We start from the raw sequence: 26,919 nt of genomic DNA on the forward strand, positions 1-26,919 counted from the left end.
CGTTCTCTGAATGGTAAAGAGGACGAGCTGTTAAATTTTCTTACGGTTAATAACGTGCATATAGCAGTTATTACCGAAACGTATTTAAAACCTGGATCTAAACTCAAAAGAGATCCTAACTTTTTTGTTTATCGTAATGATCAACTTGATGGGGCATGTGGGGGAGTTGCAATCATCATTCATAGGCGTATAAAACATCAACTGTTTTCATCATTTGAAACTAAAGTTTTTGAAACTTTAGGTGTTTCTGTTGAAACACAGTTTGGTAAATATACTTTCATAGCTGCCTATTTGCCTTTTCAATGCTCTGGGCAGCAAGTTAATTTGCTCCAAACTGACTTGCGTAAATTGACTCGCAATAAGTCAAAAAATTTTGTCATTGGTGACTTTAATGCCAAACATCGATCATGGAATAATTCTCAAAGTAATTCCAACGGCAGAATTTTGTTTGATGAGTGCTCTTCAGGATATTTCTCAATTCAATACCCTGATAGCCCCACATGTTTTTCCTCTTCTAGAAATCCATCTACAATTGATTTGGTCTTAACCGACTCTAGTCATCTTTGTAGCCAACTGATTACTCATGCTGATTTTGATTCTGATCATTTCCCTGTTACATTTCAAATATCCCAACAAGCGATTCTCAATCCTATCAGCTCCACTTTCAATTATTTACGAGCCGACTGGAATATATATAAAACGTATGTTGACTCCAATCTTGATGTTAACATTTCTTTAAAAACTAAACTTGATATTAACAATGCTCTTGAAACTTTAACAAATTCCATTGTTGAAGCCAGGAGCATTGCAATTCCAAAATGTGAAGTAAAATTTGAATCCGTGATTATAGACGATGATCTTAAACTCTTGATCCGCCTTAAAAACGTGAGGAGAAGGCAATTTCAACGCACTCGCGATCCTGCTATGAAAATTATATGGCAGGATTTGCAGAAAGAAATCAAGAAACGTTTTGCTCAATTAAGAAACAAAAATTTTGAAAATAAAATTTCTCAATTGGACCCTGGCTCTAAGCCCTTTTGGAAATTATCGAAAATCTTGAAAAAACCTCAGAAGCCAATACCGGCATTGAAAGAGGAAAACAAATTATTACTAACTAATTGCGAAAAAGCTCAGAAACTTGCTATGCAGTTTGAAAGTGCGCACAATTTTAATTTGGGACTTACTAGTCCAATTGAAAATGAAGTTACTCAGGAGTTCGAAAATATTCTCAATCAAGAGAACGTTTTCGAAAATGCCTGGGAGACTGATTTGGAAGAAGTGAGAACTATTATTAAAAAATTCAAAAACATGAAAGCTCCTGGCGATGATGGAATTTTCTACATCCTCATCAAGAAACTTCCAGAAAGTAGCTTATCATTTTTAGTTGATATATTTAACAAATGTTTTCAATTAGCATATTTTCCTGACAAATGGAAAAATGCTAAGGTTGTTCCAATTTTAAAACCAGACAAAAATCCTGCAGAAGCTTCTAGCTATCGTCCAATCAGTTTGCTTTCCTCCATCAGTAAACTTTTTGAAAAGGTTATTTTGAACAGAATGATGGCCCACATCAACGAAAATTCAATTTTTGCCAATGAACAGTTCGGATTCCGCCATGGACATTCGACCACTCATCAACTTTTACGTGTAACAAATTTGATCCGTTCCAACAAATCTGAAGGCTATTCTACTGGTCTTGCTCTTCTAGACATAGAAAAAGCATTCGACAGTGTTTGGCATGAAGGTTTGATTGTAAAATTAAAAAACTTTAATTTTCCAACATACATTGTTAGAATAATTCAAAGTTATCTGTCAAATCGTACACTTCAGGTTAATTATCAGAACTCCAGATCTGAAAGACTTCCTGTAAGAGCTGGTGTTCCTCAAGGCAGCATTTTGGGACCAATATTATACAATATTTTCACATCTGACTTACCTGAGTTACCTCAGGGATGTCAAAAATCTTTGTTTGCGGATGACACAGGCCTCTCCGCCAAAGGACGAAGCCTGCGTGTCATCTGTAGTCGATTGCAAAAAAGTTTGGATATTTTTTCTTCATACTTGCAAAAATGGAAGATTTCTCCTAATGCTTCCAAAACTCAACTAATAATATTCCCACATAAACCAAAAGCTCTTTATTTGAAACCTTCAAGTAGACATGTTGTCACGATGAGAGGGGTTCCAATAAATTGGTCAGATGAAGTTAAGTATCTAGGGCTCATGCTAGATAAGAATTTAACTTTCAAAAATCACATTGAGGGCATTCAAGACAAATGTAATAAATATGTAAAATGTCTCTATCCCCTTATTAATAGAAAATAAAAACTTTGTCTTAAGAACAAGCTTTTGATATTCAATCAAATTTTCAGGCCAGCCATGTTGTATGCTGTACCAATATGGACTAGCTGTTGTAATGCCAGGAAAAAAGCTCTGCAGAGAATTCAAAATAAAATTTTGAAAATGATTCTGAGGCTTCCTCCCTGGTATAGTACCAATGAGTTACATAGAATATCCAATGTTGAAACATTGGAACAAATGTCAAATACAATCATTAATAATTACAGGCAAAAATCGTTACAATCTTCTATTGCCACGATTAATGCGTTATATGTTTAGGTTAAGTTAGGTTAAGTATATTAAAAACATTTTTTTTCTCTTATAAGCAGGTGACATCAACTCACCTGTAAAAAAAAACTGAACTGCTACGGCAAATGAAATGTAATATGTTGTTAACAAAATTTAACAAAAACAAATTTTAAATTTGTTTTACCAAATTAGGATGATAGTGTTGTCAAATAACACAGAACACCTAGATATAAGAAATGAATGTAATGTTTGGAATGATACTAATAGAGAAATTGAAAAAAAAAAAAATCGGGCGAAATTTCCGAATAGTCTATACTTAATAACTTTTTTTCACAAGCATCGGATTGCTTTTCAATGTTTTTCATCGTAAAAATACCTATCGAGATCTGTATTCAGGTCAATGGGCGACCTCTGGCGATTTTTCTTTGCAAAAGTAAGTTTTCCCATAGTAAATCCCATACAAACTTTGAACGGCTGGCGCTAAAATATAGTTTCTCCAATCGAGCTGAAATTTTGCACAGTTGTTGTGGGACCTAAATGCAATCCAAAAAGTGGACTGGAGCGAGAATCTACATTTTTCATATAACCGTGTCCCAGGCTAATCACCATTTTAATACAGGTCGGACTCGATTATCCGGAGACTCAATTATCTGGGGACTCGATTATCCGGGATTCGATTATCCGGAATTTTAGACTTGATTATCCGGAATTTGTTTTTTGATGTTCTTATTTTTCAATTTTTATGCATAAATCTGAGATAATTTGGTATTGCAATATACAATATGAATGGTTTTGCAGTTTAGATGTGTACACGCTGGAGGCTCTGTATTGCTCGCTAGTCAGGAGCGTCATGGAATATGCAGTGTGCGTCTGGTCTGAATCTATGACAAAAGGTCGAAAGACAAAAGGTCGAAAGGACAGAAGGTCGAAAGACAAAAGGTCGAAAGGACAAAAGGTCGAAGAACAAAAAAGAAGGGACAAAAGGTCGAATATCTTTTTTCAAAGAAGGAAAAATTTCCCACGATGCAAATCATTTTCGACCTTTTGTCCATTCGACCTTTTGTCTTTCGACCTTTTGTCCTTTCGACCTTTTGTCTTTCGACCTTTTGTCCATAAGTCGCGTCTGGTCTCCATACCATGCAACGCATATGCTCAGAATTGAGAAGGTGCAGCGCTGTTTCATACACTATTGTTTAAGGCAGTTACCTTGGATCCAACGAATCTTCCCGACTATGTAAGTCGTTGTAGGCTGATAGATTTGGAAACATTGACGTCCAGACGAACTAAGATTCAGCGATTATTTGTGTATGACTTGTTGTCCAATAACATCGACTGCTCGGAATTGACCAACGAACTGAGGTTTTACGCACCGACAAGGCAGTATGTTATTTTGATTTTAATGTGCCCAAATGTACTTTTAAACATAGAATTAAGTATTTAAATTAACAGTCTGGTGGATTAAGGTATTGATCCAAGACGTAGCAATTAAATAAATGTAAATGTAAATGTGTACCGATATATAATGAGTGATTTTTTATAAAAATTTATCTCAAAAACTAAAATATATACATCGCTGAAAATTTGACAGTAAACGTAAAATTGACTGAACTTTCATCAGCCCTTTTGGTCCCGAGGCCTTCAAAACACAAAAAAACGGAAATTATTGATTTTTTCATGTTTAAAAAAAAATTTGTGAAATTTTATATTTTTTCTGAAAAGTTAAAATCTTTAGCTTTCAATTTGTCCAAAAAGATTGAAAATCGGTCAAACGGTTCAAAAATTATATTTTTTTTAAATAAAAATTTAGAAAAATCGCGATTTTTGGTCACTCTATGTCTTAAATGGTCACTCTAATCAAAAAATCGAAAAACACATGTATCCTTATTTCGGATAAGGAACAAAATAGCAAATTTTCACGGAATTCGGTGACCCACTAGATCGGTTTTTCATGGAATGGCTTATATAAATATATATTTTTTTTGTAACAATTTGTGAATTCTTGTAAACCAAACTATCTGAAGATAAATAAATATGAACTACTACTACTATTTGACTTGGCGGACGTTGTAAATTATAAATGGTCGGGGTTCTGCTAAACCGCACCAAACGCCAATTTTTTCAAAAATGAGTTATTTACACTAGAGGATTCAGATTATCATAACCTATCTACATTTAAGATATCGAATAATTTGAACCATCCCTCGTTGAGTAAATTCAAATTTTTTCTCTAGCATGATATGTAAAACTGAAATTGTATCCAACCAGAGTGAACCATAAACCTTAGCTTGTCATTGGAGGAAATTTATAATTCTGATTAAAGACGGCATTTTTTTTTAATTCTTCCTTAAATATTGTTAAGTGGCCACTCCGGACAACATACAGTAACAACACCAACGGATTTTAGTATGTCATGTAAGTTAACGGCTTTGTAAAATACAGTATTGTTTCGGAGGTGCTGATCTAATATCATTCCAATTTTGTTCAGCCACACCGCACCAAGTACCATTTATATAAAAATCGTGTTTTTGTATGAAGAAAAGATATCAACATTCGCTAAACGCTTACCTTCGCTTTATATACAATATGTAGATAGGTCCATGCAGGAGCCGTGATGAAATAACAAGACATTTAAATTTGATGTTGTCTAAATAATTTGGAAGCACTTGGTGCGCTTTAGCTGTTCAGAAAATGACGTTTTCACCTGTTTCCACCATCAGCCTCCTTGATCAGATCGCGCATAGCTTGTTTCGAGTTATTCGCTCTCAATTCAACAGTTCAAAATGACCGAGAGGTAGCACGCCTAATCACCACTCGAAGGACACGAGTTCGAATCCCGATTAATATTTTTTTACGTTGGCCCTAACAGGGAGTCATAAAAAATCAATCAACTTTCATCTTTTATGACTATTTTTGAACAATAAAGCACAAGCAGTTTCATGTACAACGGGAATGATGAAATGCATGCCGTTCCTGGAATGCACTTCACATAAATAATCGTGAACTTTGTTCAGCCAAAGTGTGCTAAATGGGAGTAACTTGGTGCGCTCTGGCAGATCAAATTCATGGTTTTCTTCTATCGTCACATTCTTTAACTACATCATTATTGTCTTTTTCAAATCTTTGAATGCGTGAGTGACTTGGTTCAATAACTCTTCTGTTGAAATAGATAATCCATCAAGAGAAAGTCGGTAGAATACGCCAGAATACGAATTGGCTTGTACCAATTCATACCACTACATTGTGGCCAGTTCTATGGAAAATTACAAATCTTTTCCGTTCATAGTGCATAAACATTTGTGACAAGCATTCCAACATGTATGGCGATGATATGAACCTTTTTTTCCTTTTTTTCTTTGTTCTTGGAAATCATGAAACACATTCAGCCATACCGAACTGAAAACCATTTTCTTCAATTTTTGTTCAGCCAGAGTGAACTGAGTACCTCTTGATTTGAAATCAAATCTAATTAAATGGAAAATATTTGATGATTTTTTTTGAATATTCTATCTTGAGTTAATTATTGGACCCTGTTAGTCATTCGTGAACGGTGAAATTTTCAAAAGAGTCATTTGCGATTTACTCGCAGATGAGTGAACTTCACCGTTCGAACGAAACGTGTAAATTTCTGAGACATATAATGCACATAATTGGAGCGTGGAATATCATGGATATTTACATGATATGTCATGTAAACTTCAATTATATATCATGTAATCCAACAGGATCCTGAGTGATTACATGACATATAACACATTTTTACATGATTTCAGACTTAAGTTTACATGATTTCTTGTTTACATGGCATGAATGAAGTTTACATGACATGTAATCTTCATTATTTTTTACTGTGTTTAAACTTAAATATCTCAAAATAATACTTTTGGCACTTGGTGCGGTTTAGCAGAACCCCGACCAAATGTGAGTCGTTTGGAGAAAGCCTTACAACGCTAGCAGGAATGTATACAGTCGAAGCTTGTTATAACGACATCGCAAGGGACCGTCGTAATAGGGAATTGTCACTATAGAGAATAGTTATTATATCAAAATATGTTTCAATGGACCGAAAAATGTCGCTATAGAAAGCTTTTGTCACTATAAAAGTTGTCGTTATAGCGAGCTTTGACTGTAAGTATGCACAATTATATGAATTTCCACATTTCCTCTAATTGGTGGAGGTACCGTGGGAAATGGATAAATCACAGTCTCATAGGGGAAGAGCACTAATTTTCGACCCAATCATACGATTTCAGCCTACTTTGTTAAGAAATCCGAAAATTGGTGGTCGAAAATTAGTGCTTTTCCCCTATGGTTTAGCAGTACGCTAGATGAGCGTGTCAAACTACGCAATTGAATAGAAAGTTTACGAGTTCACGCTCCAGTAATTGCGGTTGATATGATACACGAAACAGGAATATACACCGCATGACTAATAAATGTTCTAAGCCACTCCAAAACCAAATATGCACACAATTTATCCTATATAAGTTGCTGAAAATCCCAATGCGGTGCGGCGTTTTCACGCTGATGGCATGGCACGATCGAAATAGGAATTTCTAATCTGAAAATGATGACCTGTTTTGCATATCATTATCCAGCGCCGGAAAGAGCGACGGTTGCATCCTGGGGATCTCTGGCAAGCCCTCTGACTGAATGATAAGCCTTCCGTGTCAGGTTTGCTGCAACGGCATTGCTTGCTGCTGCAGTAGTGGCTGCATATGCAGTGACAACTATGTATGGCCCTATCGCTCCGGAGCACGGCAGATTTTGATTGGAGGAAAGCTTTGGGTTTGGGTGCCGCATATGGTTTGCTTGGCGCTTCTAATGAGCAGATGAGACTTGTATCGTGTGTGAAATAACTTCCGGAGGGAATAATAATGTTTTGCCTGTGCGGTCGGAAGCCAAATCAGTCAATTTGAAACTTTGACACTTTAGAAGTGTGCTGCCACTGGAAAACGTATCTTTCACTCGAAAAAGCACAAAATATGTTTATACTTCTGGATTTATACATGTCTCAGTGTTAGAAAATTATGAGAATCCCTGATTTATACCTAACCATCAACGTTTTCCAATCAAATGGTTAAATTTAGCATAGAGATCGCCTAGATGGAGCATCCACAAGATATTAGATTCCTTTTTTTGAATTACCCGAATCTCCTCCTAAAATTTAAACACACCCTTAGAAATCTCAGAACTATTTTTTACTGAAACCACCTACCGGAATCTTAATTCCACTCACAAAATACCCATGGGAATCACAGCATTTTCATCCATTGTAATTGCATGAGTTTCTCTTAGAAACCTGAAATTTTCTATAACGTTTCATGAAGTCTATAGGAATACAGACCCGAAATTTAGGTATTCTAAAAATTCAAAATTTCCTTTAGGTTTCCAGATTTCAGTTTTAGAATTCCGATGTGATTTCTATGACTGTGATGAATTATTTCATTTCTGTAAACTTCAAAGTTCCTATCGGAAACCAATAATTTCAAACGAAATATTTGATTCAATGTCAATTTCAAATTCGGAACTCGACCACTAAAATCAGAAAGCCGCTTCTATTGTAAATGCCATAGAAATCCCAGTATTCCTAAATTTTAAAATATCTATGATTGAAATGCCAGAAATCAAGAATTTAATAAATAATACCATAATTTACCGGAATCCCAGAGATCCTATCGTATATCCTAGTAGTTTCAACTAGACTACCTGGATGCATTGAAATCACAGAAGTTCCTCAGAATACAAGCGATTTTCTCTAATAACATATTTCCAATATAATCGTCTGTCGAATTTCCATTATTCTCACCGGAACTCCCCAACTATAGTTTTCGCTGCAGTTTTGTGGAAGTCTCAGATTACTAATCGAAATACGAAAAATCCAGAACAAATCAAGAATCGATCGGAAAATGTCTCTATCCCGTTTGTCTTAAGAAAAAGTTTTTGATATTCAAACAAATTTCCAGGCCAGCCATGTATGCAGTACCAAGATATGGACAAGCTGTTGTAATAGGGCAAACGCTCCCTTAGTGGAGGTAGCTCCAATAGTGGAGGTAGTGTGTTTTGGCATGTTTCGCGCTAATAAATGATTATGTGATATTTTTGTATTATGTACGATGCGAAAAGGATACAAGTAATCGGATAATATTCATGAAATTTAACCGTAAAACTATTTAAAACAATTATTTTGCTTAATTTTTTTGCTCCTTTGCTCCTTTGCACCTATAGTGGTGCATCAGTACCCATAGTGGAGGGTCCCATAAGAAATCAATGGTTTGCGCCACTAAAGGAACCATCCTTAAAATATACCTCCACTAAAGGAACAGTGTTCCTATTATTGGTGCAAGGCTTTTTGCAGGGAAATTTCAAATGAATCATGATTTTTATACATTTGAATGATAGAAGGATTTGAGATCTATCGAATGATACGTTAAAATCATATATTTCATGATCTTAACACCGTGTTTTAGCAGTTTTCCCTTAGGTGCACCACTAATGGTACACTTGCCCTAACAGGAAGAAAGCTCTGCAGAGAATTCAAAATAACATTTCGTGGGCTTCGTGGCCGTGCGGTTAGCGGCGTCAGTCGTTTAGGCGTATTGTGCCACGAGGTGTGGGTTCGATTCCCGCTCAAGTCGGTGGAAACTTTTTGTCAAACGAAAAATTCGTCACTGGGCTACTGGGTGTTTCATGTTATCCGTTGCCTAACGTTAGTGATTGTTCAGTCTCTGCGGCCTTTGGCTGAAGACGGTGCAAATTGTCTTATAAAAAATGATTCTGAAGCTCTTTCCCTGGTATAGTACTTGTACTGATGAGTTACATAGAATATCGAATGTTGGAACATTGGAACAAATGTCGAACAAAATTATTCTATGCATCTGTAAAAAATCTTAGCTGATACGGCAAATGGAATGTAATATATTGTTAATAAACTGTGAATATGTAGTTGCTAAATTTAGTTTAATCTAACACAGAACATTTAGATCTATGAGATGAATATAACGTAAAGATAAAATCGCTAATATTCCAGTGAGATAAATAATTGATGTCCAAATAATCCTTTTAGCTAAAATTCTCAAATCAGAAACAAAAGAGAAATAAATAATCAATCAACAAACCACGGAACGGAATGTCATCCGCACATAATCCCACATTTAATCGCGATCCCACCATCACCCCCGGCCAAAGGGATTGGCATACCATAATTTACATTCCGGGAATGGCGAACCATCAATAACTTTCAAAGTGCTGCTAGATGATGGCAGAGAAAAAAATATATCTGCCTTCGACATTCTGGCAATATTTTGCTTCCCATATTCGCTACTATGTGGGTTGGTATATAGGTTAGAGTGGCTCATAATGATTAAATTACAAACATCTTAAGTTATGCCTTTCAGAACCAGTGACAGTGACAGTGTGAGCGGAATCCGTCAACTAATAAACGAGCTTGAAGTTTGTATGGAGAAAATCGACAAAATATATGGAAAATACGTTTTCAATTACTATTTTGTTGTGGTTACATTAAGTTGTCCCATTTTTTATGAGACAAATCAAACTGGAAAAATCTTAAGCTACATCCCCAAATTTGGAACACCAGAATTTATTAGATTTGTGCTCTTGATAATTTGAAGTTTGGCTTCGATTCATCTTCACCTTAATGGAGGAAATTCATCGACTACAGTACCATCTATGGTCAAAAATTTTGTTGGAATCATTTTTCCCATTTATTTTGTCAATTTTTACATACAAACGGAGTTGACGGATTCCGCTTAATACTTTAACAATAAATTCTGGTGTTCCAAATGAATAAATTTGGGGTGTAACTTAAGCTCCATTTTGATTTATCTCATAAAAAAGGGCCACCTTGATATAGCCACAGCACTTGAAGGACGCGTCGCGTATGGTTCATGGTAGCAGATGAGTCTGAGCTTTCCATTCATCAGCAGCACGGAATTTGTTGTTCATTTTCCAGCGCACATTCAGCAACTTTCATCATCGCCATGGACCGCACAGATTCCTCCTCCGGGCAATCAGCTTGCGTCAGCTTTTGCTGATGGACAAATGGAATGGGTTGTTGTTTGGGATTGGAAGATTCTTCTTCTGGATAAATGTTCCTCTCCGTTTTGTTTGGTAGCCTTGTGGTAATGAGCACTTTTAACGAAATCAATGCCGATGGGCTCGATGAATATTTATTCACCTATCATTGTGAGGAAACCATTGCCGTACGATGTGCTAATGCCCAGGCTGATATAGGCACTACCATTTATTTTAATATGCTTATAAATGTAGTTTGAGATACGAGTAATGAAATTGAAGTTATACCCTTTCTGTTTCTCAAAACACCAAAAGGCAACTATTTCTCACATGATCACAAAAAAGCAAGAATTTCTGTTTCAATTAATTGCCAATGGGAATGATCCGCTTTTATTTTTATTGAACTATTAAGTGCATGTTATTTTTATCTGGGTATACTGCTTCACGACTAAACATGGATGAACCAACGTGCGAAGTTCGATTTTTGACCCACTTCGCTGCGTCGCGAGTCACTTCGGTATAGTGCGCATCTATGCCCTCCGCCGTGTGCATTATGCGCACTATTGAGAATCGAGTTGCGATGCGGCGAAGTTGGTCAAAAATCAAACTTCGCACGTTGGTCAACCCATTTTCTAACGCGAAGCAGTAGGGTTACTCGTAATACGCCCCAACGGGGCAATATGCCCCTCTTCAGTTTCACGGGATTGAAGCTTCTTTTACACGTAAGGACTCAAAATGGATCGTTTTTCTCGTCAGAAAAACGAGGAATGCTTAATGATCCTTTCTTGAGAACCTTCGTACAAAACTCATTTTATACTCCAAGAGCAAAACTTTAAGGATTCTAAAGAAAAAAAAAAGTAAATTCTAAGAGTTTTGAAAGAATTGCAGAATTCTTATACGTATTTGAACTAAGATTAATTTCTTAAAGTCCATCAGGGATTGTACAACAAATTTTCTTCCATGATTTAAATTCAGTAAAATCCTACTTCGCCATAGTATCATGAAACATCGGAGTAAGTGCAAAACATTTTTTAAGGTGTTAGACACAAATATATGTATTGAAAATAATATCCATTTCAACGTCTATTATTGTTGATTGCATAACACGAAAGAAAATAAACAAGATATTGTTTAATGATTCTACAACACATCGTCAGTTATTCTGTCAAAAAGCTTCAGAACTCCGAAAGTAAATTCCCGAATTTTCAGACAGGAACTTAGTAAAAATTTCTGAAAGGTTTATTGAAGGAAGCTGAAAACAACCTTTAGGAAAAATTTCAAAATCTGATATAGAAATACTATTGGTGAGCTCTCTCATAGAATCTCTTGTACTATCTTGGAGAAATACTCAGTAATTCCAGAAAATCTTTAACAAATAATAAATGAACAACTGGATGATACTTTAAACAAACAACGAGGCAGACGAGTAGATGACGGAAATCGATGTCCGACGCCATTTTAATATCCAAGATGTAGGTATCTACCGTATCTACTCGACAGCACATTCCAAAAATACTACTATTGCATGAGTTCAAAGTGATGTTCACAAACCGGAAATCGCCAACTTGGATTCTAAAATGACGTCGGACATCGATCTCCGTCACACACTGGGGCAGATCGCTGTTTTCGACGACCAAAACCTCTAGTACTCTAGATATGCACCCTAGAGGTTTGGTGTCTTCGACAAAGTGTTTTGGAATAACTTGTACTATATTTTGACACATTCAGATTTGATCTAGATAAGTGAAAACTGATCTAGATCAGTTTTATCTTTTGATAGGAGCGTCCTAGCAAAAAACTTTCTTCAGCAAAGTTGTTCATTGAGGCATTTTTGACATTTCTTCGGAAGACACTTACACTCTATCAATGACGTGGATTACGATATATGACAATTTAGTAAAAACAGTCAAAAAATCGATTTTGACCATTTTTTCATAAAAAAAATATTCAAAAATTTTTTTGTCATCAAGTATTAGAAGCTTAACTATAACAAAGTAAATTTACATCATTCAGTAGCAAAATTTTCAGATTTAATTATATTTTTGGTAAAAAGAGTCTAAAAATAGTGTTTTACAAAATCCAGGACAACTCATGAAGCGGCAGATGGCGGCAGCTAATTTTTTGTATAAGACTAGCCAAGAACATAAGTTTCATTGTCGCGAAGAAAGAAAAGTGGGGCCACGTGGGGCTTTTTTGTTGTTGTGGTTTGAAAATTTGATGAAAATATGTTAAAAAATGCTTATATTTGTGAAACTTTTCATGAATTTATATTTTTCAAATATATTTCTGAAACATATTGCATGTTGACGAAGTGTTTTGAAGAAGTCATCTCTAAACTGGTATTCCAATAAACTTTTGAACAGAATTCAAGATAAATTGTCCCATATGTGTATCTACCTATCTATCTATCCTTTGATTTTCATTAGAGTAATAGTATTGTGTTTAATAAAAGCCATATTATACGATACCAGTTTAGTGATGACTTTTTCAAATCACTTCGTCAACATGCAATATGTTTTAGAAATACATTTGAAAAATATAAACTCATGAAAAATTTCTCATATATAAGCATTTTTTAACATATTTTCATCAAGTTTTCAAACCACCACAACAAAAAAGCCCCACGTGGCCCCACTTTTCTTTCTTCGCGACAATGAAACTTATGTTCTTGGCTAGTCGTATACAAAAAATTAGCTGCCGCCATCTGCCGCTTCATGAGTTGTCCTGGATTTTGTAAAACACTATTTTTAGACTGTTTTTACCAAAAATATAATTAAATCTGAAAATTTTGCTAGTGAATGATGTAAATTTACTTTGTTATAGTTAAGCTTCTAATACTTGATGACAAAAAATTTGTAAATAATTTTTTTTATAAAAAAAATGGTCGAAATCGATTATTTGACTGTTTTTACTAAATTGTCATATATCGTAATCCACGTCAGTGATAGAGTGTAAGTGTCTTCCGAAGAAATGTCAAAAATGCCTCAATGAACAACTTTGCAGAAGAAAGTTTTTTGCTAGGACGCTCCTATCGAAAGATAAAACTGATCTAGATCAGTTTTCACTTATCTAGATCAAATCTGAATGTGTCAAAATATAGTACAAGTTATTCCAAAACACTTTGTCGAAGACACCAAACCTCTAGGGTGCATATCTAGAGTACTAGAGGTTTTGGCCGTCGAAAACAGCGATCTGCCCCAGTGTGCGTCATCTACTCGTTGGACCAATTCTAAAACCATTCTGAACCCATGTTATAAGGTAAAAAAGCCAAAATTTCGTACACTTTGAGAATGTTCTGCCAACACACTCCGTCAGTTCAGCAGTGTTTGATCGTGAAGTAAAAAAAAACTTTAATTTTCCAACATACATCGTTAGAATAATTCAAAGTTATCTGTCAAATTGTACATTTCAGGTTAATTATCAGAACTCCAGGTCTGAAAGATTTCCTGTAAGAGCTGGTGTTCCTCAAGGCAGCATTTTGGGACCAATATTATACAATATTTTCACATCTGGCTTACCTGAGTTACCTCAGGGATGTCAAAAATCTTTGTTTGTGGATGACACAGGCCTCTCCGTCAAAAGGACGAAGCCTGTGTGTCATCTGTAGTCGATTGCAAAATAGTTTGGATATTTTTTCTTCATACTTGCAAAAATGGAAGGTTCCAATAAATTGGTTAGATGAAGTTTAGTATCTAGGGCTCATGCTAGATAAGAATTTAACTTTCAAAAATCACATTCAAGCCATATGTAACAAATATGTAAAATGTCTCTATCCCCTTATTAATAGAAAATCAAAACTTTGTCTTAAAAACAAGCTTTTGATATTCAAACAATTTTTCAGGCAAGCCATGTTGTATGCTGTACCAATATGGACTACCAAGGAGAAAGCTCTGCAGAGAATTCAAAATAAAATTTTGAAAATGATTCTGAGGCTTCCTGCCTCGTATAGTACCAATGAGTTATTCAATGTTGAAATTTTTTTTTATGGTTTCAGCAAAAATCATTACAATCATTCATTGCCACGATTAATGCGTTGTATATTTAGGTTAAGTTAGGTTAAGTAAATTGAAAACGTGTTTTTTTCTCTTATAAGCAAGTGAAATCAACTCACCTGTAAAAAATCTGAACTGCTACGGCAAATGAAATGTTATATGTTGTTAACAAAATGTTAATCAGATCTTAAATTTGTTTTACCAAATTAGGATGATAGTGTTTTCTAATAACACCTAGATATAACAGATGAATGTAATGTTTGGAATGATACTAATAAAGAAATTAAAAAAAACACACACACTCCGTTAGCATCACTCTTTGTGCAATTACTTGAGAGTGTGAACTTGTGGTTAATCCATTCAGACAAAAACTAACAAAATAAAACAAAATTTTTTCCTGCCATTTTCAAGCTACGAAATTTAAAATAATTGTCTAAACAAAAACAGATATAATTTCATTCAGAAGCCTAATTGTCACAGATTAACTTCGAAGTTAAAAAATTTGCTCAGTCAAATAAAACAAATCTTTTTAAATTAGAATTAAAATTTTAAAATAAAATCCCAATTAACCTTACTTCAAGATTTTCGTACGAATTGTAGAGGCAATTTAAGGGTGTAAACACTTCTGAATTCAAACAGATTGATAATGAAGAACAACAATTTTATTTCAAAAAGTGCTCCGCGAGCCGAAAAGGCTGGTATAAAAAAAAAACCTTCAGTATAAAGAACGTAGGTTTTTTTTTAATTTTATGCTAATTTTTATTTTTCCGTTAATGTTTACAACGACATTCCGTTTTGAGTATGCACTTCAAGCACATTTGTTTCATGTTCACGAACGTAACCGAAACTAGCATAAAAATATCGAAAGTATTAAACACACCATGACAGTATGTCGCCCGGCATTATGGTTTGCTCTACGGCTCACGCTTCTGATGGGAACAGTTTTACATTACCGCATCAACCAGGAGAGAGATACCTACCACTGACAGCGGCAATACAACATTTCGTTCCGGAATAATGGGTTCAATCTCATGTTGTTTGTCAACCCCACACCAAAAACAATGTAAAGTTGGAGCGGTACTTATTCCAGCTAGGGTTTCCATTCGTACTCTTTTTAGAGTGCGTGTTACTCTGTTTTGTCTTTCAAAATCGTATACTATTCTCTTTTGCGAAATGACTTCAATTGTACTGTTTTCTTGATACTACAGAAGATAGACTTTCATTTTTTTAAATAAACCAAATAACTTAAAACAAGTATTTTTGCGTTTTGAAAATAGGTTTTAATATAGAGACAATGGAAAACACGGTAACCCTAATTCCAGCACATTTTTTTTCTCCATCTGTAATAAAATTATCCATGGAAAGCATATCCTGTGGACATTGTGATCCTTGAGGCTTGACCCTCCGGCACAGCCTGCGCTTAGTTTTAGAAAGCAAGTCGTTTGCTCGAGAAGTGCGGTGAAGTGGTGATTTTATCTTAATTATATTTTACTGTACACAAGCTCGCCTTGTCGTTTCCTGCTGTGTATGTGTGGAAAGCCAACGATGCCAACTGCTATCGGTTGTGTCCTTGTGCCAATATTATGCAATTCAGTGTAATTAAATGTTTTCCATTTCGGAGAGTAGGCACTTACCGACCTGATGGCACTCCTCTTTATCTCGGTAGCTCCGCATATTAAAACGAGGCGAGGGCTGTACCATCAGTCCCGGCGTGTCAGTTTGCAGTGTGCCATCTAACCCCATCTCGTCGCCTCGTGGTACTTACCATTTTATCCTTATTACAGCCTTTGTAGTATCAGGTATCGGGTATCAGAAGGCCGGCTCCAGAGGCACGTTCCCCGCCATTTGGGAGATTTGTGCCATCGCCATGTTTGAGCCTATTTCATCATCTACCCGATGGGAGAGGAAAGGGAAGGGGAAGATGGGAGGAAATAGGAGTGGGGTCCCTTGAAGAGGGAAAATCGCATAAGCGAATTAAGAGCATGTAGCTCCATACCACAATGGGTTCGAACAGCGCCCTAAAAAGGGCACTGCAAAACGCATGAGCGTAAAGAGAGCCTATAGCTCATTACCACAGCGGGTTAAGAATAACAGAAGGTCCTGAAGATTCAGGTTACTGAAATCAGTTTCACCTAATAAGTGTTTACCAAGTAATTGGAATCGCCATTACGCGAGAACTTGACAGTTACATATCAGGTGATAAGAAGTTCCATAATCGGAATCACAACTATCACACACAAATGTATCAACACACTGAATATTTGCCATGTGATAGTTGAGTCAGCAGTGGCCAGTTAAGGTTGTAACCAAGCGACTGCAATTCTGCTTTGACAGATTTGTTAAATACTTAGCCACCTTTGGAGTGGCTCAGTAATGTACAGACATCCACTCGTCCCGCGAAGGGAGTTGTGGGGAACATTTTCTATAAGCAAAGTGACAAGCAATTTTGAGATCACTCAAAGCAAGGACAATTGTGTCCCAATTCACCGGAAGTGGGAACATCCAAATCACTAGGATTTCCAATGGACGGAGAAAATCCATGGAATTTGGTCACAACCAATTCACAGTTTGTGGAGTATAACAAATGCATAGTCTGCGAATTTACATTCTTATGTTCATATAGAGATGTAGGCGATTTCCTACAATAAGTAATCCAAGATTAGAACTACTTAAGCATTCCATCAGACTGGAGCTTCTCAAATTGATATCTGAGCTGCTCCAGATGATGTGATGAGTATCAGCATCACTGCCCACAATCAGCAGAAGGCCTTTTCATAGACAGTGAACGATAACTCGTTTGAAATCATCCATTGGGGATGGTTCATCATGTGGTAAATACACCACAAAACGAAAGACGTATTTCCTATTGAGGTCACATATAGAAATATCAATTGTGACAGCACATACATCTCTGGTTGTTAACTCAGAAATGAGTGTAGCGACGTCAGCGCTATTCACGAGCACGTATGCACGAGGCATGGCACGCGAGTATGCCATTTCATGTTTCTGAAAGTAGCAAAAACTGGGTCCACTAGGTTACCTAGATAAAAGTTCACAAAAGTAAGGTTTTTGAACTACCGCCACTTGAGCTGTACCATTTGCATGAGTCTACAAAGATTGATCGTTGCTGACATTTTATGCTGGAGATTGATCTAACTAAGCTATCCTAGCCGTAGCCACTACCCAAACTAGGCAGGATTAAGCTTTTCGCCATCTCAGAACGAAAAAGATCAGCAGCGAACAAAAACCAGATCGGTAGCTCTTAAAAGTCGCCAAAGGCGAAAAGCACAGATTACACTGCATAAAACGCATAATGCGAAACCATAGAGGTGAAAATTTAAACTAAATTACAATGTTTTAATAATCCCACCCTTATTTAGCCTCAGGTTTGAGACTGAAGAAGGGCAGCCGATTATCTCGGAGAAACACAAGGTCACCTGCACCATTGCTCCGGGTAGCACAGGAAGGGCATAATACTGTAGAGGGCGCCCTGGAACTCCACAGGCTCCGTTTGCGGCTAGGTTTTATTTAGACCCCCCTAACCATTCATTCTTTGGCACGGTAAGCTTAAAGCCGTATGAATTAGGGGTCACCTGTGAGGTGGACTTTTACCACCGGAACAGGCAGTCCGTAGTGTTAATTCTTAGCCAGTTGAAACAACCGCTACCGACACTACGCGGCTATCTAGGCTGATCGGGAAAAGGAAGTTAACATTGATGATTAACTCCTGACGTGCCCAAACAGCCACCGAAATTTAAAACGAGGCGAGGGCTGTACCATCAGTCCCGGCGTGTCAGTTTGCAGTGTGCCATCTAACCCCATCTCGTCGCCTCGTGGTACTTACCATTTTATCCTTATTACAGCCTTTGTAGTAGTTTTGAGGAAAACTTCGTCTGATAAGCACCGTCTACGTTGTTCAATTCATTTCCAACTTTACCCAGCTACATAGCTACTGTTGCCATCTGAAAAAGGAAAAAAGAAAAAATTGTTTTATCCATGTTTGAATTTATGTTGAATTTGTTTTTACTTCGAATTGACGTGAAACATTTCCATGCGTGAGTTGTATCTTCCCCCATAAAATGAGATTTGTAGGTTGACTCGCTGTTGGGGAGGCAAAAAGAGTTTTTCTTTTGGTTCTTCTGCTTTTTAGAGATTCACATTTCCATTACAGCGTAAGAGTTTTTTTTTTCAATTTGAGGTTGTTGTGGGTGAGCATTTTAACATGAGATCCAAGAAGGATAAATGTACATTGTTAATCACTAGTGGACTAGCAGACAGCATACAGCATACAACGACCTTTATTTAAATAAGTATCTTCAATACATTCAGAATCAGAATGATTCTTAAAATCACAAATGAATGCAGCATTCATCGTACCCTCGTGCTATGCGTACACGAATTCTTTCTGCTCTCAGAAGTATTTAAAACTACCTTAAGCAATAAAATAGTAGATGAAAAAAAAACGAATTCAGTACTATACCATTTAATTCCACTAGAGTTTGTATCCTTTGACAGATACGCGTATTTCGACCTCAACTGTAAGGCCGTCTTCAATGTCGTGTACTAGAAGTCGAGTCTAGTACACGACATTGAAGACAGCCTTACAAAAAAGTGAGTTTTAAAACTGTCTCTAAACATGGTTAAAATGGAAGAAAGGACGATTCTCCGGAATGCGCATTTTTTTGCAAGGGTGAAATGGCTAATGTTGGTAAATGCATCAAATTGAGCAATCGGTTTGATGCTTTAGACAAATTTTCTGAACATAAAATTGAAACAGCCTCTAGCTTAGGCTCTTTGATTCAAGTGAGGAAACAAAGAGTACCGTCAATCGTGGTCAGTTGTTCCGAATTTGGAGAATTTAGGCAGGGGGAGTTGAATTAAGGTTTCCTTACAAATTGCAACTCTTAAAGATCGCGAGCTTTTTCTCAAACATCTTGAAAAAAGACGCACAATTGTTTTACTTATAACGACAAAACACAATATGAAGAGACCAAAACTGGAATAAATTATTTATTTGGACACTCCCCAGATTTTGTTTTTTGAACTGAATAATTGAATCAAATGATTGATGCAGTTGAACACTACACTACTACAATGGCTGAAACAGTCCAAGTTGGTAAAAAATTACTAATGAAATTGTTATCAGGTTACGTTTCTCTAATGGGTCCAAATATTTTTTTTTATATTTTAGATTGGATTGCTCGTTTTTTTAACCCATATAAGGAGTGTATCGAAAAGTAGTCGCAAACATTTAAAACGGTATATCTCAGAGCATAGTTCATCTTTTTGAAAGCTTTTTTCACGCAAATCTTCATCATCTCATCGAAAATTGAAGCAGCTAAAAAAGTATTGAATAATATGCAGTCTTAATATAAATACAACAAAGTTTATAAAGCATGGAAAATAAAATCTTGCACAAAATGACATTTTTGAAGTGTCTTCTGAAGATTCGATGATTTGTATTGAACAAAATGTATATCAAACAAAATAGGATGAAAAGCTTATGCTATCGGAAAATATGTTTACTTCACACAGCACGTAAAAAGAAATTCAAAAAATAAATTATTGCTCTAAAAAAGCTCAATAATTGGAACAAGGTCGGGTTTAGAAAGTCACTTTTGTTTAATCAACTTTTGAAGCTCTGTCATATACAGCGGTAATTATATAGAGTAACATTTTTTGCTTACGTTCCTTAATAAATATGCAAAGAAACTTTTCCATTCAAAAAACAATTTTTTATTCATTACAATCATTCGATATTAGCATTAACGTGTAGAAAGAAAAAATCGAAAAACGAGGTTCTTAAAAATCGACTTTTTTCGATTTTTGTATTTGCTCTTAAATGCTTGTTAATGATTTTATATTGTTTACACTATGCCATGAGAGTTGTGGCACAGAATATATTAGCATAAACAAAAATATTTTTTTCTTAAAATTTAACACATTTATTAACATATCAATTTTTTCAGAGGTGTGCAAGATTTTCATCGACATCTGTTAGAAATTTGTAAAATTATCATGCAAAACTCCACTTTCTTGAAAAAATATCACCGCATCATCATTTTTAAGTACATTGTAAAGCATTTCTGATCAAAACATTATTTGTAGGTTCAACCCATTATTTTTGAGACTGTTTTGAAAGTTTGCGACTACTTTTCGATACACTCCTTAGGCCTGAGTGAAGCCAAAAATTCTAAAATCCTCACCGCTCAGCGAATTCTTAATGGATTCAAATGATTTTTTGTCAGTATACTGGAAAACATATCTAGTTTCTAGAAGTGGCCAGAGGAACTCGGAAATATTCCTGTGGCCGGAGTTATTTTGGTGGGTCACTGGGTCAGGTCGGGTGAAAAGGTCATTATGCGTTTGTGCCCCTGGAAGTAGGCAAATTTCAAGTCACAGATAATTTCCAGAATCGGCTTTAATGTGGCCACTATATGTCGGAATTTTAAGAAAATTGCATCATTGTGAACCTTTTGAGAAACGATTGAATTGGATAACTATGAGTTTTGCTTTTGATTGATCCTACAAATGATTATTTTCGGGTCCCGGGACGCCTCAAATTTACGATAAAGTGGCAAATTTGTATCTGAACATCTGTGCCAAGCTTATGGGAACGCATTTTAGTGCACAATTATGTTTGGTTTCTAGTTTTCGAGAATTGAAACGGTTTAGTATCCAACAAATCTATAGCCGGTTCTTCCGGGCCTTACGTCCGAATTGCCACATCCGGCATATTTTAAACGATGCAAAACTCTGCATTCATAATGTTGAATATCAGATATTAATGATTTATGCAAATTAAAATGATTGTCATTGCAAATAAGTAAAGGTATCTTAGCATGTCCCAAAAATAGCCCTTTTTTACCCGACTTGACCCAGTGACCCACCGGAATAACTCCGGCCACAGGAATATTTCCAAGTTCCTCTGGCCACTTCTAGAAACTAGATATGTGGGCCAGTAAACTGACAAAAAATCATTTGAATCCGTTAAGAATTCGCTGAGCGGTGGGGGTTTTAGATTTTTTGCTTTCACTCAAGCCTATACGGGTTAATGGTAAAGAGCACGAGCTGTTTAATTTTCTAACAGCAAATAACATACAGTTGTGTTCAGAATAATAGTAGTAAAAGCCGATTTTCATACAAAATGCTCAAATTTGGCATGCTGTAGCTTTGTTTCCTTATAAGCAATCGGTATGAACTTTTGGCAGAGAACTACAAATATACTTAATTTCATTACCACAAAATATGAAATCTTTCGCCGGTTGAAATGTTAAGCCGCTCAAAGTAATAGTAGTTTTTCTTTTGCAAATTTTTGTTCAGCAACAATTTTGTAAAAAATTGGCTTGTCTATACAATTATAACCTGAGTGGATATTGTTGAAACGATAAGTAAAGAAAAATCAAAAACTCAAAATACAGCAGATATTTAAATTACAAAAAACTACTATTATTTTGAGCAATTTCACCTGGTGCTTAATTTTTTAACCAGAAGTGTGAAAGATTTCATATATGGTGATGATGAAATTAAGTATATTTGTAGTTCTCTGCCAAAATTTCATACCGATTGCTTATAAGGAAACAAAGTTACAGCATGCCACAGTTGAGCATTTTGTATGGAAATCGGCATTCCCTACTATTATTCTGAACACAACTGTACATGTAGGTACATGTAGCAGTTTTTACTGCAACTTATTTATTTGAAGCATCTCTTATCAGTCTGGCACTTTTTGTTTTACAAAAAGTGTTCTATGTCAGAAAGTGGGTATAATAAAAATTTAAAAAAATACATTTATCAGCGAAGACTTGAAAGTTGCTTATTCAAGAGAATAGGGATTAACCTTTCGTAAATCTGTAATGTATTATTTTTTTACTTTTTAAAATACCTGAAGAGTTATAACTTCGTAATGTTGTCTTATGTGGAGAGAATAATACGGGGTTTTTCGACTTTAACCATTTTTTTCAAGCGTTCTCTAATAATGCCAAATAAAATTTCAAACAAAAATATATGTAAAACATCCTCGCTACAATGTACTTGAACTCACCAAGGCAAAAGATTTTGATAAAACATATTTCACTAGTTATTTTTTAACAAAAACAATATGGAGGGTCTGTGCTTACCAGATAATTGATTTTCTGAAATCAAAATTTTCAATGTAAATGATTATTAAATCAAACAAATTTATCACAGATGCTGGTTGAAATAGCTTATAGAAAAATACAAAAAGATAAAAATATTTGATTGTTTGGTAAAGTACTATGATTTTCATTATCAAAGTCGTGTCCATATTTTCTTCCAATTTTCTCCTTTCGACGTTTTGTTTCTTCGACGTTTTGTCCTTTCGACGTTTTGTTTCTTCGACGTTTTGTCCTTTCGACGTTTTGGCATTCGACGTTTTGTTTCTTCGACGTTTTGTCTTTCGACGTTTTGTCTTTCGACATTTTGTCATCCAACCCAAAATTTCAAACCTAAAATCGTTGCATCGTTAGGTTAAGTTTATTTATGGACTCTTTTAATCAACATTCATTATTCCAACATCTAGGTACAGAGAAATACTACTCATAATGAATGCATCCAAGCTTCATAATGCGATAAATTTTCATGTTATGTACTTATGTACAAAAAATTTTCTTTATCTAATACACACCTCTCCCACTACGTCCAATGCAACGTTTCGCTTTGAACAACAAATGCGTGCAATTTTCCACCAACACTTTGGCTCCCGATAACAACCCACCACCTCACGTTCACCGATGGCAACCACCCACTTTGAACGACACCCTCCAATCCGACTACGGTGGGGCGTGTGAGAAACAACAAAACATGAAAATAGAGAATGAGAGAATCATTTTCCGAGCGTTCGCAGTTTTTCACTCTTGCACCAATACCAAGCCGAACGTGTGCAGTAGGCTGGTGCAATTTTTTGAAGTTTTGGTTCCCCCATGATTGAACGATGTTTATTATGGTAAATAGCAGAAGAGGTTGGCCTTTTCCATACAAACTTCAAATGGCGTGTGTACAGCCCAATTTCTTTCAAATCACCTCAAGCTTTGGGGGAATGATTTCTATCATAATACAGTGTTATTTAAGCATAGGGAAGCAAAAACTTGCAAAATTTGCATCAGTCTAGTGTGCAGCGTTTGGCGGATCTCGTGTCGGCAATTTTCCTGCGGACACCATTCGCCGTGGCGTTAGCATTCGATATCACTCATCATCGGGTTGCTGGCATAAATGACGAAGGTGATACCAATGGGAAAGAAAATTTCACTGGCACCAACCAGCGCTAAACGGTGTACAGTATTGGACCATACATTTGCAACTTTTTCGATTTTTTATAATCGAATTTGGTAGTTATTTATGAACCGATTGGAATGAAACAATCGCAACACGTCTGGCATAACTTGAATTTCCACATTTATTTTTGAGCTACTTTTTCAATCACTATTCCAAAAGTTATACGGATTTGCCTTAAGTGAATTTTTTGACGTAAAATAATAACGAAGAACTCTAGAAAGCTGTCTCTACCAAACTTATTCATCTTGAATGAACCCACAGCTTTGCTGATGATATCTTTTCAATGTTTTTGAGTTAGGCAGCGTCCATTTATTACGTAACGCTAAAATTGAACATTTTTGACCCCCTCCCCCCCGTAACGCTTTTTTTATGAAAAAATTCAAAACTTTGTATGAACCAACTCCCCCCTCCCCCTAGAGCGTTACGTAATTTGTGGATGCCACCTTATGTCCATTATGTTATGTCAAACTGTTTTTGAACTCGTGATTGGATAAATCAATCAAAAGTACTCAAAATTGATGTTGCAAATCAAATCATGTCTGAATGACTGGGATAATTTCATTTCAATCGGCCCATAAATAATTCAGATCTAACCCTGTAAAGTTGACGATTTTGTATGACAAAATCGAAAAAAAATCAAATGTATCGTTTTGTGAAAATTTCATTCAATTCGACCGATGAATAACTCAGATCTAATCTTTTAAAGATGATTATTTTGCCCGAAAAATCGAAAAAGTTGCAAATCTATTGTCCAATACTGTATATTCCACACATCTGGGATGATGAGGAATGACGTTGATGAGATCATGCTCTGAAGCCACGTTACGCGTCTTGTTCTAACGAGCAAGTAAGTAAACAAACCAAAAATGTGCACAGGAAATGTTAATGTTTTTAAAGATTTTTTCTTAATGGTGTTGGTGTAAAATTCACCAGTATTTCAATGGTAACTAACGTGAGCATTGGACAAACATTCAATCAGTAGTCAAAGCACAGCAGCTACATTTAAGTATCCGGTGTCAAAGCAAATTGTATGGATGATGATGTTGCATCACATTGTTAACTTCAAGCATACAAGAGAAATTATGAGATGTTGTGCATCTCCAGACAACTAGAAATAGCATTAGAATGTAAATATGTAGATAATTACCTGATGATGTATATATTCCAACACTCAAAGTATGACCTAACATAGAAAATCTTTATTCATTATTTAATACATAATTTTTGTTACCACAAACAAATAAATCGCAATATCTTCTTATTTTTCTTGGCATTACGTCCTCACCGGGACAGAGCCTGCTTCTCAGCTTAGTGTTCAATGAGTACTTCTTCGGAAATCGACCCCAGACACCTTCTGCATGTCTTTGCGTTGTAGCCGCGAACTCTAAATCGCAATATCCACGATGTACACAATAAGGTAAGCTATTTCCACGTGTAAACAACGATTTTCAATGAAAACATGTGTCGTCATTCCTATCGTCAAGCATGAGGCTAGAAGGACAGTAAAAGAGAGGAGGCCTTGCTTTCTTTTGCACTCGTTCGAGTTTGCGATAGGAACGACGTAACTATCAAATGTGGCAATATTTTTATTGTTCAGGCATTGCATTTCATATCATCATTTGATCATCTGAGAAAGATAAGGATTGAATAATGCAATACCATCTTAGAGCTCTTTTATTGATCTTTGATCAATATTGATGTGTGCGTTTGAAATGTAAATTTCAAATGCGGGAACACCAAATGCGGTAAAATTTTTAACAAGGAAGGCGAAGTCAAAGATTAGTTTTCTTTGCTAGGTTGGCGGTGATATGAATAATGGTTGCTAAGTATCCTTTGATTACTTTGTGTTACCGCATATGAAGCCCAGTTAGACTGGATTTGCAAGTCAAACGAAAACAGCAATATCTTTGACTTATTTGATGCCAGAAGAAATCTTCCAAACACAGTAATCCGTGTGGTTATGGGAAAAAATTTGGATGACGACAACACTGCTTGCCAATGAATTTAAGGTGCAAACATGGATGTAGGTATATTAGGGCAATTCAAATTTTGAAAATGTTCTAAAATCCAATCTCCCATATGCTCCTTACCATCCTTGCCATAAAAATAGTATTCTTTGAAATTTTCAGCTTTCTAGGTGGTGATTTAAAGGTGGCCTAAAGACAATGTAGGTTTATATGGAAATCACTATGAAGAAATTTTGAGAAATGTTCCAAACACGCTAGTACTGTAATGTTAGTAGAAACTCATCATCTCATATTGAGAACTCATTCTTCAAACCTTAATGAAAGAAACAAATCCCTTTTGAGTTAATTTTGTTTGTGATTTTTGTACATGTTTGCAGGGCTATAATCCCATATTAAGCTAAATAATTGCAAACTAACTCATGAATATCCCCAGTCAACATTTCGGTTGGTATATTATTTGCTTTACATCATTATATATGAATCAAATCACTCGTATAAAATGCATGAAAACGCTATATACACACCAAAGTGGAGGCCATATACGCACAGATATATTCCTAATTGGCCACTTCCCCCAGGGCACCTGGAACCTACCATAAAGTGTTCAATGCATCTAATAGTTCTCAAAATGCTGCTGGAAGCATCATTTTGAAGTACACAGCAAAAAATGTTGAAATTTAAACGACATGTAAATCGAAAAGTTTGTTAAATTAAATCAATTGAAACTAAACTTTCTTTGAAAATCGAGTTAAAATCAATGCACAATGCATTGCACATATTTGGAGCATTAAAAAGAACGCAATATTACATGTTTATTCACTAAATTTCATTTCACAGTGTATTTTTCAACATCTCATTTAAAAAATTAATGTGCATTGACTTTTCAATCGATAAAGCTATAAATTTCAATTGACGTGTAAATTTATAGCAACATTCGTTGAAAAAAAAAACAACATGGCGTACGCGTCTAGTTCCTCTGCACATCATCCCGCTTGATTCAGTAGAAAGCTCGTAAGTTAAAATGGCTGAAATCAAATGTGAATTTTGTA

At 35.7% G+C, this 26,919-nt stretch overlaps 1 protein-coding gene across 3 annotated transcripts in view; it reads right to left on the minus strand.

The window, feature by feature from the left end:
- Window positions 1-26,919, minus strand: part of LOC5571462 (WSCD family member AAEL009094) — a 115,957-nt gene that overhangs the window by 75,934 nt on the left and 13,104 nt on the right. For 2 of the 3 annotated variants that reach the window (XM_021854143.1, XM_021854142.1), the window contains exon 2: window positions 18,454-18,571. The gene's annotated coding sequence lies outside the window, so the exon portion shown is untranslated. Of the gene's footprint in view, window positions 1-16,374; window positions 16,405-18,453; window positions 18,572-26,919 lie in introns of those variants that run through there. The other variant, XM_021854145.1, reaches the window with a different exon arrangement.

The sequence above is a fragment of the Aedes aegypti genome, chromosome 3, assembly GCF_002204515.2.
Source record: "Aedes aegypti strain LVP_AGWG chromosome 3, AaegL5.0 Primary Assembly, whole genome shotgun sequence".
NCBI classification, from domain to species: domain Eukaryota; kingdom Metazoa; phylum Arthropoda; class Insecta; order Diptera; family Culicidae; genus Aedes; species Aedes aegypti.